The 11147-nt window shown below is 43.3% G+C and overlaps 1 long non-coding RNA gene and 1 other non-coding gene across 2 annotated transcripts; both read right to left on the bottom strand.

Moving 5' to 3' along the window:
* Window positions 1–939: 939 nt before the first annotated feature.
* On the bottom strand, window positions 940–4781 carry LOC119453219 (uncharacterized). The gene is made up of 3 exons (XR_005192231.2): window positions 4438–4781; window positions 2521–2613; window positions 940–1039 (listed from the first exon to the last, which is right to left on the bottom strand). It is a non-coding gene; the product is annotated as an uncharacterized LOC119453219 (long non-coding RNA).
* A 5850-nt stretch (window positions 4782–10631) lies between these two features.
* Window positions 10632–10704, bottom strand: Trnar-ccg (transfer RNA arginine (anticodon CCG)). The gene has a single exon. It is a non-coding gene; the product is annotated as a tRNA-Arg (tRNA).
* Between the last annotated feature and the right edge of the window lie 443 nt (window positions 10705–11147).

The raw sequence follows: 11147 nt of genomic DNA, 5'->3' as shown, positions 1-11147 counted from the left end.
AAATATCGTGTTAAGGGTGGTAAATATAAGGGTTTTAAGGGTGTTAAATATCAAGGGTGTTAAAGACTTGTTTGACATGGAAATAGTGGTATCATTGACATATAGCATATCACCATATAATAAAAATGAAATGGCTGTTTTTACAGCGAAGCTGTTAAGGGCTCCCTATTCGATGGCCGCGTCCGGATGTAGAAAACAACTCTCATTTTCCGTATACTGTATGTGCGAGTGAAAGCACGCGAGGGCGAGGGACGCGCGTTTTCACGGGGAGCGAACGCGCTACCACGGTGTAAGAATAATAAAGAGAGGTGCTGACACTCTCCCCGCAACGCACGCGAAAGCGTCAACCGCTCGCGACCAGTTTATGTTCGCTCGGTTGCAGCTAGAGTGTACTAGAATATGGTCTAGTACACTCTAATTGCAGCTTGGTCGGCGCCGTCGTAGAGGGCGCAGCGGAATGCGGTCAATGCCTCGGCGGCAAGGCGCGTGCAGCCGCTGCTGCGTCTTCTAACTTGCATGTGCGGCCGCGCTGTTTTGAAGGCACGCTTTTGTTCGCGTGTTTCATGAGCTTGTGCTCGGATATTGCCGCCACGCCCTTACAAAAAAGGTTGTTGGAATTCCATTGGTTTTCCATTGATATTTCGTGCCACCATCAACAAAAATATTGTGGAATTTTTATTGGTATTTCATTGTAGATTTGTTGAGTAGTCATGGAAAAGTGGCCACCGTGAATCCATTGAAAATCTGTTGTAGTATTATTGTGTTGTTTTTCCATTGGTTCGTTATTGTATATTCATTGGATTTAGATCGAGATGAATTTTCATTGTATTTTCATTGTACTGGGATATATCTCACTAAGGTCTAAAGTAGCAAGATTTGGCTTACTGAGGCTGAATATTAACTGCAGCCAACAGGAAAACAAAAAAAGGCACATGAAAAGGCATTTTATATAGTGATTTTATTTTCCTTGTGAGGGGAGAGAATAGGCTTTCTTTTATATAAGAAACACTTGCGCCTGGAAACTTTGTGCTGGCATATTCTGTAAAAAAAGATGTAATCAGTAAGATAACCAACATGTACTATCATCAATAGCAGTGAAAGATTATGCTTAAAGCCATAAAAGTAAGCAAGTTATATTAGTGCTTAAAGCTTTTGTGGTTTAATGCAGGTGAAATTGTTCTGCCTAAGGTATAACAACCGTATAACGAGCCATGGCAAATGTGGTCTCTGCTGCGACACAGGATCGTCAATGAACTTCTATGCAGTGAACTATGAAATAAGTGCATATATGCAATAAGTGAACTTCTATGCAGATTAAACTAGCTTGATGTTCTTATCATGCACGAGAACAGACCTAATATTTTTGTGTTCTTGCCTAAATGCTTATCACAAATTACAACTTTAAAATTAACATATGGTCACTATGTCAACACAAGGCTTGCAAAGCATATTTGAGAATATTGCGTCTGTTTGCAATGCACTACTTCCTGTATAGCTCTTTTTATGACTAAGTGAAAGACCTCAAATCTTCATAAGGTCCATGAAGCCTGCTGAACTAAATGAACTTCATGCATAATGTGCCTGTGACACAAACGTGAAGAGGCTCTTCATCTTCGTATGGCTGCTAAGGTCCTGCTAATGGCGAGGCTAGCATTTAGCATTTGTAGGGTTAATGCCACCTTGTGATAGCAATAAGCTATATGTGAGAGCTGAGTGAAGCCGAGAATCTTCTATTAAAAAAGATTTGCAGGTCTTTTAAAAAAACGAGCAACAAAAAAGGTAGCGTGTCGCAAACAGCTAACAATGTTTTGAAATGTGCCATCATAGTCATCTAGAGCACAAATACACCTAGGACTGTGTGTGTGCTAGCGGGTGGGCTATGATGAATTCATAACTCAATCGATCATTTATTTTATCTCTACTTTAATGCCCTCTGGTTTCGACAAGATGTGCATTCGTGCCTTTCGCTTTCATTTCATGTTTCTTGGCTTGATCAAAAATATCTGGATACAACTGAGATTCTAGTTCTTTCTTTTTATTGCTCTTTCTTTTGCAATATCCAAACCATATATCTTCGTTCTCGTTTAACTAGGCCCAACAAAGGAAACACTTGCATACACACAAATTGTCTTCTAGGTTTGTCACCCCTACTTGGATTAAGCAACACTAGTAGCCCTACACATTCTCTATTACAAGAAACCTACACCTTCTTGTTTTCTTTCTGTCCTCTTATTTGAACACTTACAATTCCCTCACCTTACTCTATGCACTGCCTGCATCATTCTCATCTTCCCCCAATGAAGTGGGGGAGCAGAAATCAGGTGCTGGCTTGACTTAAGACAATTCCCTTGCCAAAATGTTGGTCCTAGTGATATTTTTGTTTAACCATTCTTCCAGCCTTCTTCTTCTGCAAGTTCTGTCTTGTTTGAATTTCTGCAAACATTGTGTGCTAGTAACCGCTTTACGAGATTAGCATTCCACAAATTTATGTATGATGTGACAATGTTACAAGGCTCTCACCAACAACATTGGCATGCTGCGCTTGCATCTTCTTCCAACTTCTTTCGGGGCCTGGGATGCCTCGTGAACTGTTGCACTTGAGTGGCACACATGCTGCATAGATAGTTTTGAATGAAAAAAAATTACCATAGCTATTTTTTCTAGCAGCAAAAGGAACGTAAAAATCAGCAGTATGAGCACATCATAACTTCTTTTTAAGATCCCACAGTATTGAAGGCTAACAGGAACAACATTGTTGCAGTGTTTTTCTGTTTTTCTTGTCCATAGTCATGGAATTCCTACATATGCTGCTAGAGGGCCTCAACACCTACACACTCACAAGTATTATGGAGCACGTGCACAGGAACTTTTTACGAGGAAGGGCAGGTTCAACTGTGGCTTGTTGTCTTACCACTGTTTATTCTGTGTGTAAGAATATTCACGAACGCAGGTAACAGTCTTAAACATTCTTTTTACATTCACACAAAGCATTAACCAGTTGGTATAAGAATGTTTTCTGCTGCTGATGTGTCACGCAAGTTTGCACCAGCAACTGCCATACCCTTTTCTCCAGATGCTGTGGATGCCGCTAGTTAAAGAATTGTATAAACGCAATATTGCGCAAGCTACACAACGAAATGCCCTCAAGTATAAAAGATGTAAATAAGCACTTGATGCTTATTTAAGTAAGTGTATGTTGGTACCAGCTACTGTGTTAACACTGTTTTTATGTGACTGAATGAATCAGTTGAACTGTTTATTGTTCACGGCATATGTTTTAGATACAGTGAAATACCAAAAACCAATTTATTTTACCGACAGCTTTTCGCAGAACATTTAAAGAACTTCAAAAGAAATGTCTGACAATATAACATCGGCTAAAGGCACTTTTCTGCGCCGAGTACATAAAAGTCGCAATTCTTGTCAGTCCTCCGACTTGCATATTTTCTCTCTCTGGCTTGCATACTTTCACAGATATTATTTTCTATTTTCTTTTGCGCGAAGGAATATACTTATAGTAACACCTGGCTAGCGTGTTTTTTCTATCATACGCCACGAGTAAAATATTGGTTTTCAAATTATTAACAGTATAGAACAATAATTTCGTAGAAATAGTTTTGCAACGTGAAAAAGATATCCGAGGATGGGAGGGAAACTGGTGGCGTCGATCCCATGCGCTGTGAGCATTTATTTTCTTTTTTTACAATACGATAGCATTCCATTCGCGAACGATCAAACTGACAGTTTTTTTAGACATGACGCGATATCGTTCATGACATTTCTGCATGATTATTTTATAACGATACAACAAAAAGACGAACGAAATTTACTCGGGTTCGATGTTTACATAAACGGATGTGGCATGGGCCCCGCTGTAATAGTACCACTTAAAAAACAGGGTCATACATTGTGTTCATCAATCACATTCTGGGATTTTACGAGCCAAAACCATAATATCATTATAAGCCACACCGCAGTGTATGGCTCTGGATTAAATTTAACCACCTGGGAATCTTTAAAGAGCACCTATATCTAAGCACGAGCGTTTCTGCATTTCGCCCAATCGAAATCCGGCTGCCGCGGCCGGAGCTGAACCCGCGACCTTGCAGCGCAACGGGTAGGGACGAGCATGAGAACACATAAACAAGCGCCCCTGCTTAAGTGGTTTGTTGCAGTTCAGTATTTAGGTGGTCTGATTGCGACAAACTTGCTTAAACTGCAGTTCAGATAAATCGGCCTGGCTGCTAAATGCTCAGCTTAAACGGACGACATGCCCACACCTTGGCGCTTCATCGGCGGAAGGCGAAATGCAACACGCCACACGCACACCGGACCGGCCCCGCACAAAATTCTTTGACACTGGCGCCGTGAACCAGGCGTGAAACATACATTCAGCTAGGAAATCAGTTATACACACAACACGAGACAAGTGCTTACCGCAGTCAAAGTATCGTTGGTCAGTCGGCGCTCCTTTCTTCGTGCCCGCGTCCACGCAGCCGAGTCGGTAGCATACCTCCGCGTCAGCCAATGCACGGACGGTATATAGATACATCCCGCTTTTCGTCTTGTACGCTCTTGACAAAATGTTCCTTATCGCGCAGCAGCAGATGACAACACACACTCACGTGCTTAGATCTCACGACACACACGTGGCGCACACGCCGACCAAGAAAAAAAATGAGAAATGGCGACAAAAACAAACGCAAAAAAAAATGATATACCAATGTTGCTTGTTAACTTTTTTAGTTTTCGCTAGGTTTGGTAAAAACATCGAACATCATTTTTTTTCGAAAAACTTCAGTATTTTATTATATGTCGTCAGCTATACAGAGAGTGTAATAAAATAAAATACCTCCTTGTGCAAATGACTATTGGCTGCGTTAAAACAATCATTTAGTGTTGAGGACAACACTTAGGCAAAGCCTTCGAGATTACCTCAACGCAACAGATCTCAAAGGCCACACTTCGATCAATTTGGTCACAAAGCAACCGATCGCAAATGATCGCGAATCACCACTGTTCTGGCTCATTCGCTAAGAGCTTGATTTCTCAGTCGCGCGAACGCAGTGGCAAAGCTGGTTAACCAATGCGCTGAAGATTATGTTACGCGGCGATGACGGCGCGAGCAGACGTGAACGGCATCAATCGCGAAATGTTTTGTTGATGCGATTGGGCAGGTCGCGCTTGCTGCTGTGAACATGAGCCTCCATGAGTCGAGTCGCCATTTACAGATGTTGGAAATCTTGAATAAACCAAGCAGGCTAGGTGACATATGTCTCCGCCCTGTTTCAAAGGTTTTTGATGCCGATAAATATAATAATAATAATCATCATCATCATTGTGGCTGGTCGCACGACCTCTGCCAACCGTCGGTGGGAATCGCACAGCATTTTGTTGCATGTCTTGCCGTAAAGTAATAGTGAAAATTTACTCGAGGTCGCCAAACCACTGGCTCTGTATCCGCGTGATAGCTTGCGATGCCACGTAATAGACATCTTAGTAGACACCAGTGGGATCCATACATCGACGTATGATGGGTTCGAAACACAAGTTCAAAAAACAGTCATCTGTTAGTATTCTGTCTGCTTCGGCACGCATTGAGCAAGGCATGAAGCTAGGCATGCTATCGCCAGCCATTGTAAATAAATGATGAGGGGTATTAGCGCAACAAAAGAGGCGCTCAGTGGTTAGTTCGTGGACAGCAGGAAACGTAAGTTTGGGCAAGTTGGTGAGTCATCCTGAAGTATGTGCTTACAGCGCGAGGCTACACGTGGGCGGAGAGAAGTAAACACGGACAACGTTTTCGCTGTTTTGTCGCAGGGTCTCTTTTCCGGATCCGCCAATGGGTAAGACGGGGGGAGGGGGATTGGGGGAGGTGGGAGAGTGACCTCAAAAATTCAAGAATGGCAATCTTCGGCCTACGATGGCAGCGCATATCCGAACGTAAAGCAAACAGTTAGCCAGGATGCCTGGCTTCCCTCATTGGATCGCGCGCCTTAAGTGAGAAAATGCAACGAGAAATCCATGAAAATTCGTCAACAGAAAACTTATTGAGCAATGCACAACAGAATTTTTAATGAAATCTCATTGTGCTGGCTCATTCAGTGTTGTAATTTCATAGAATTTCCATGGAATCAATGATAGTTCAACAAATCGACAACGGAAATGCAATACTCATTTTTGTAAGGGCGGGGCCTCGACAAAGGTGGCAGCGGCCTGCTGAGGGGCGTTTGAAATGGGTAGAAAGTGCTTCGTTCCGAACTGCAATTCGGGCTACCGGACTTGAGCGGAGCGAGTGCCTTTGTTCAAAGCGCCGTCCGACAGCAATCGTCTAAGCATTCATATTTAAAACAGCGTCTAAAAACACGGACAATTTTGGCGCTGTTTTACATATGAATGATCCACACCAAAGAGCTCGCACCCAAACCATTCTGAATCTAGAGCAGCGCTGCCGTGCAAAGCTGAGGGCAGACCGAACTCTTATGCCTACCGATCATGTCTGTGCCAAGCATTTTTCAGAGGATATGATATCCACGGCATATTACTCGGAGCTCGATAAAAAGGTGTTGACGCGCCAAATAGCCCTGCTCTGTCTACAAATACAGTTCCCACCTTATTTCCGAACAGTCCAAAGAACCTCACACGGTCAAATAAACCTCGAATGCCGCCGCGAAAGAGAGAACCTCCTGTGTGCCACGAAAACTGCTTTGTGCCACAGCAGTTTGTGCAAATTTTGCTGCATGTATATGATATATACCGGATGTCTTGACTATAATGCACCCAGATGTAAAAATATGCAGTTGTCACGTATCTGGAGAGAACCAAGGTAATGTTGTCTGACGTCGCTTGGAGATACTCTAAGGTTATTTTTTGTATTCCGCCTAATTAGATAATCATTTTCATAATTGATTATTTAACTTTTCTAATGCTATAATTAGATAAAATTGTGAACGAGAGAATTGCACAGCAACATGGAGAACTCGCGATGCAGCTTTCTGTTGCGCAATGCGTGATACACAAAAGTATTTTCCGAGCGTGAAAGAAACCCGCGAATACACGCGAAATTGCCGCTCGAGGCACTTTGCGTGTATTCATGGGCTTCTTTCTCGCTCGGAAAAGCACTTCTACGTAGCGCGTATTCAGAAATAGTAAGCTGCATCGGGAGTCTTTCGTGTTGCTCTACAATTTTTTCATTGACACTTTTAATATAATTATAATATTTGAGAAGTTGATAAATAATTAAGACAAATATCTAATTAGGCGGAATGTAAAAAATAACCTGAGTATCTCCAAGGGACGGCAAGCAACATTACCTCGGTTCTTTCCAGCTACGTGACATTTGTATATATTTAAATCTCTGTGCACCCTGTATAATACTGCTCTTTTCTTTGCAGATGTGTGCCTGATTTTCCAGTTTGCCTCATCATGGCTACTGAATTTTTTTTACAATGCGCGTGCGGTGTTTATTGCACGCTTGCATGTTTTTATTCAACATTTTTGCATTGTGGGAGTGTGTGAGAGCGTAAGCTTCCGTGATGGCTATCCCCTATTAAAATTGTCGAGCTGCTTCATGCACAATTTTTTTCGTATTGCGTCTTTGCAAAATAAAAAGTAAAAAGTCTATGAGATTATAGTGTGGTGGGTGTAAGTGTATTTGTGGACAGGCTGTAGCATGCATTGTCAAATATGCTTACATTGGCACATTCTCATATACAATTTAAGAAAAAGAAAGTCACCTCCTTTTTCTAGATCCTTCAAGAGTCACTCAGTCCTTAATGGACGAAAGCGAAATGAATTATATACAAGGTCTATGTTAAGCGGAATTGGAAGAAGAAAGGTAGTTGCTCAGGTTTTCACCAGTAAACTGTTTTCGTGATGCTGTAATCCAAGATAAGACGCCTGCCTTCGTCCCGCCTAATAAATTCCCATTTGAAATAGTTTTTAAATAGCTGATGTGCATTCTCATCTTAAGTTCTAGCCATGAACAGCCACTTTGCTCTAGTGCGTTGCATGTCGCAAGCTTGCGCCGTTTCATTTCTTAATTTATATCGCGGCCAGACAGAATTCATGCAACAATTCTTGAACGGTTTTCTGAGTGTGAATGGAAGCAGCGATAAGCATGAAAAACAACATTTTCTGATGCAGTAACTATTTTATTTTGATCGAGGGGTAGCACTTGGGCTAACGCATTTATTTTTTTATGCTTGGATGAACGACTAGACCGGACGAAACAAATTGTGCGCGCGAGCGTAACTTGAGTGGGCTTTGAGTGCTGCCCGATCGACCTGTGTTCACGTCATTCAGGCCCTGCACAAGGAACCTTCATGTTAGCGAAGCATTAGGCCTGGTACACTGATCATGTTAATCTGAAATAAGGAATTTGCTTCGCGGTTTGAGTTTTACTCACTCCACCACGAACGAAAATTTAGGGGACGCAGAGCAACGTCAAGCCGCCGGCACCGCTAAGCTGGATGGATGGATGGATGGATGGATGGATGGATGGAGGCTATGAGCGTCCCCTTTGAAACGGGGTGGTGGGTTGCGCCACCAAGCTCTTGTTATTATTTTGTTTAATGTTCTACCTTTATTTTTGTGAAACACACAAATACAAAAAATTCCAGGCATCAACCTTTTTGAACCATTACTGGGAATTGTTTCTGTACGTTGTTTGTGGTCTCCCTACTATTATGCCACCAAACCTCCAACCACCTCTTCCTAATCTCTACAGCTGTCATGTTTACCTTGCCCGTGCTATCCCTGAACCCAAGGACTTCAAGTTAGTCAGAGGAGCCTAGAGTTGCAGCTGGGTAGATTTCTTCACATTCCAATAGAACAGGTTCCACCGTTTCTCTAGCTTTACCACAGCAAGCACATGCGGCTTCGTCCTTGGTGTACTTCGCTTTATAACTGCGCGCTCTAAGGTATCATGATCTCGCTTCGAAAAGTGAGAAGCTTCCCTTTAAGTTTTCATAAATGGTTTCTTTCCTGATTTCCTTTTTTTTTCCTTTGAGGTAGTTAGTCATAGCAGGTTTCTTTTTCATTGCTGCCACCCATAACCTTGACTCAGCCTCTCACTTTGCGTTTGTATGTTCTTTGTTGCCGTGTTGCTGGCCATACCGTTCGTATATTTGCTGGTAAGATTCCTAGTTTGTTTCCTCCATTGTGAGTCAATGTTTTGCCTGTAAAAATAGCTCAACACTCTTGCACCCCATCTACTTTCTTCCATTTTCCTCAGTCGTTCTTCAAAATCAGTTTTAATCTGAGCCTCCCTTGCTACAAAATTTGTCCAGCCCATATCACCCTGCACCTGGGACCGCTGAGCGCGGCGCCATCTACTGGCTCGCAACAAAGTTGCAGGGTGCGCCTGTGCGCTGCCGAACACGTTCTGGACGCTCGCGCGCGCGCAGTGTCAACACCTAAATGTGCTTACACCGTGAGAGAAAGTCACATGACCTAAATCGTGATATCCTCCCCATTTGTTTTTATTTTGCTTCAGCCGGGGAGCTCGGTGGCAATGGCGGCAGCCAAGCGTAGTTTGTGGTTTGGTCCCGGTGATTTTTGACGTCGAGTGAGCTTCGCAGGGATTCGGCGACAGATCCTGACATTTCTAGTCGGCCCTGCTTCTCGTCGGATGCGCTGGGCACAGCGGCAGCAAAGCGTCTACACCTTGCGGAAGTGCTTGAGATGCTCGACGGTAACAGAAGCGAGAGCTGCTGGACCTCAATTTAGATTCAAGTTGCACCTAATATACGCAGGCGGAAATGTAGGATGCGTCGGCGTTGCACAAAAGTATGTAGTACGTGGCCGCAAACGGTGACAGCGTTACGCCCCACAGTTCACAACACAATCACGCATGTTTTCCCACTCTCCAGCTGAGAATGTTGGCACGACGATTGCTTTAGTCACATGGTACATTTCTCCTTACACGTCCCCCTCCCACCTGCTCTCCGGATTCACGCCGCATTCCAGTGGCGGGGCGAGTGACCCTGCTCTTACTGCGCTGTCACCCGACTCCGCAATGCGCGGCACCCTGCTCCTGTTCTCCCAATGGAATTCGCCATAACTGACATTGTAATTCTTTTTCCTTGTCAGCTCTATGCAGTAGACCCGATCTTTCAATAGCACTGATCTTCCTTAAATCGTTCCCAGGCTTCAATTAAACTTCGCATCGGTACCGTTAAAACATTTTCCAGGCGCTTTTGTACGCTTTGTGCAAATATTTCGGCTTCTAATAGTTTATCGTTCAGTTTCCAGACGTCTGAGTTAAACCGCGACCTTTCTTTCTTTATACCCTTTAGTAAACATTATATTTCGCTTCATACTGGACAGGTAATCGTTCGAAAACCGCGCTGAAAGAAATCATACACTCGATACTGCCGGAAGCAGAATGATCCATTAGGCCACGCGGATATGCAGAAGTAGCAGCTACACGCCCATAAACAATGCTGCACGAGTAAAAAAAAGAAAAAAAAACACCTTGAAAACTCGGCGTCCGTGAAGGACTACTAAGAACCTGCCATTTCCTGATCCGTGAGAATGCGCCAAATCCACACGGACTCACGTATAGGAACCACCAGGCGTTCCATGACACTAATGATGTACCACGCAGCAAGCAAAAAAAAAAAAAATCACGTCCGCGACAGGACTCGAACCTGCAATCTCCTGATCCGGAATCAGGCGCCTTATCCATTAGGCCACGCGGACATACCGAAGTCGCAGCTTCTCCATATCAATAAAACATTCAAGAAATAGAGGTTTTCCCATAAGCCCATAATATGTTGCACTCAAACTGATAACCGGCGTAACATTTTACGGCGTAAATCTTTGTTTCGTGCGGTATCGCTTCCAGTAAGCTTTCGCCGATTCGCGAGAATAATGTGCTTCAGCGACGAAGAAGAAGATGAGAAAAAATCTTATTCATTGATTACTTTTGTCCAAGTCATTTTCGTTTGTTTATCGCAACTCCTCCGTGGTGGAAGAGTTGCTATAAAAGTTTTCTTCCTGCGCTGTCTAGTGTAACCTTTCCCTCGTGACAGTCGTCTTCATTTAAAATTTCCCCATAGTGACGCTGGAACGATATAGAGGAAAGCTGAAGCTTTCGAGAAACACGGGATATCTTAAGATCTGACAACATCCACAAAACCGGA

Source organism: Dermacentor silvarum, chromosome 1 (assembly GCF_013339745.2).
Source record: "Dermacentor silvarum isolate Dsil-2018 chromosome 1, BIME_Dsil_1.4, whole genome shotgun sequence".
Taxonomy (NCBI): Eukaryota; Metazoa; Arthropoda; class Arachnida; order Ixodida; family Ixodidae; genus Dermacentor; species Dermacentor silvarum.
The sequence above is the reverse complement of the archived record's forward strand: the minus strand, read 5'-3'. Positions and strand labels throughout refer to the sequence as shown.